Here is a 2,314-nt window from a genome sequence, read left to right as displayed (position 1 = left end):
AAGCCGGGAAAAGGCTGCCATAAATGGTCCGTTATGGTGTTGGAAGATGCTGACTGGTAATCGATGCTGTGCCCCGGATTTTCACAATCTGCAGAATGGTTTGCCTCAGACGGTGACGGACAACATAAAACAGATAGCGCTGAAACCACATGTTTGTCAGAATTAGAAGCGAAAATACCATTGAATTCTCAGTGCAATGATAAAATATTCGGCCACGAGTACACACTCCTCAAGGAAGGATATTTTACGTGGGATGTAATCACTGTGTCCAGGGACGGATGAGGACAGCACCGATCCCGGGGTCAGAGAAACAGGACTGTTCCTGAACTAAAAGCTGAAACAGCCGGAAATAGTCCGCAGCTAAGGCAGCATGTGTGGAGGGAGAAACCGAATTCACATTTCAGGTCGATGATATTTCACAGCTCCGAGCTCGCAGTCAGACGGAAGGAGTCTCACGGAGTCTCGGCAGGGTGACCTGAGCTGGGTGAAGGCACCGATTCCACTCGCCCTCTCCTTTCTGACTCTTTGAACTGTAAACCTTAAATCGAGGTAAAAAGAGTCTTTGTCTAACTTCTAAAATGTGGCAGAGGCAGATGAAGCAAACAATTCTGGGAAAAAAATGTTCCACCTCACTGCGTGTTACGCCGAATAACTCCGAGATACAGAGTCGCTGAGGGGAGATTTCACGAAGCTGAACATAAAGTCCCTTCCTCTCGGCAGACTCTCCCTTCCCGGGGTAACTGCAGATCAAGTGTTCACATCGACAAAGAACCGATCACTTCAACCCAAACTCGGATTTAACCTCTTTAACCCTTTTCAATTTACTTTGAAAATTCGAGTTGCAATGACATTCAATATGGAAACAGAAAACAATCTCCCTGTTAGGGAAATTAACCCCCGTCTTCCCCGTGACAGACAGTGACACTAAACACTAAACTAACGAGAAACCAATGCGAAAGAGCGATCTGTCCGAGCACAGGACACTTCAAAAGGTCACCCGATGTCTGTTCGTTGACTGTGGCACCGGCGCTTTTCACGCACACACTTCGTCCTGTCCAACAGGAGAGGCCTCGGAATCGCTTCCGATTCAACTGTTTCTAGTGTAAAGCTCCCAATCCGGCCTGATTGTGTTGGGGTGAGGAACATTTATCAACAGGATTTAACTGATGCAGGAAAATATTTTCCAGATTTTCCACTTTGCCCACACTGGAAAGTCTGTCTCTATTTCTACTCCCTAAATATAGGCAGATACTAACGTCCGCAGTATCAGTACTGTGAACAGTAAAGGTATGGGCAAGGGAGGTGCAGGGGCGCTTGCTGGACAGCTTTGAATCTGTGGACAGGAGTGTATTCGGGGATTCATCTGTGAGTTCCAATGGATACGCCACAGTTGTCACTGACTTCATTCAAACATGCGTGGATGAGTGTGTGCCTACCAAACCATACTGTACATACCGGAATCAAAAGCCTCTGATAAAGCAGAAATGTCCTTCTCCAAGCATCGCACACATGTAATTTAAACCTTTCTTCATTTCTCCTTCTTTTATTCAACTGAAATCCAGTAGATTCCCCTGTGGCTACGCATAATGTAAAAGACCGCGGTTTTCAAACACATTGATATATGATGAATACAGCAGAAGATGGTTTTGATCCATCGACCTCGGGGTTATGGGCCCATCACGGTTCCGCACAGAGTCATTGGAATTGCTGTACAATGAATGTTGTACAACTTTTTTTTTAAGATTTTCCCACTGGTACAGCAAGGGCTCCTTCTAAATTCCCTTATCTTACAGTCTTATCCCGCAATTCAACGACGGAAATAAGCCCAAGCGTATAAACATTTCTTCATCTGCAGTTTTCCGTCCATATTTTTTCAAAAAAATAGTGGAGATGCCGGGGATTGAACCCGGGACTTCATACATGCGAAGCATGCGCTCTCCCACTGAGCTACATCCCCAGTGTCAAATTTATGATGAAATATTCCATCTGATCCGATAAGATCATAAGCTGTAGGAGCAGAATTAGGTTATGTGGCCCAACCAGTCTGTACCGCCTTTTGATCATGGCTGATCCATTTTTCCCTCTGCCCCAGTCCCCAGCCTTCTCCTATAACCTTTGATTGCGTCTCAAACCAAGAGCATATCAAGCTCTACCATAAATACCCCCAAATACCTGTCTTCCGCAAGTGCCTGTGGTAATACATTCCACAAATTCACCATCCTCTGGCTAAACAGATTTCTCTGCATTTCTGTTGTAAATGGAAGTCCCGCTATCCTGAGACTGTGACCTCTTATCCTTGACTCCCTCACCGGAG

The 2,314-nt window shown here is 45.6% G+C and overlaps 1 non-coding gene across 1 annotated transcript; it reads right to left on the bottom strand.

The window, feature by feature from the left end:
* Positions 1–1,885: 1,885 nt before the first annotated feature.
* trnaa-cgc (transfer RNA alanine (anticodon CGC)) lies at positions 1,886–1,957 on the bottom strand. The gene has a single exon. It is a non-coding gene; the product is annotated as a tRNA-Ala (tRNA).
* Between the last annotated feature and the right edge of the window lie 357 nt (positions 1,958–2,314).

Source organism: Mobula hypostoma (assembly GCF_963921235.1).
Source record: "Mobula hypostoma chromosome 30 unlocalized genomic scaffold, sMobHyp1.1 SUPER_30_unloc_1, whole genome shotgun sequence".
NCBI lineage: Eukaryota > Metazoa > Chordata > Chondrichthyes > Myliobatiformes > Myliobatidae > Mobula > Mobula hypostoma.
The sequence above is the reverse complement of the archived record's forward strand: the minus strand, read 5'-3'. Positions and strand labels throughout refer to the sequence as shown.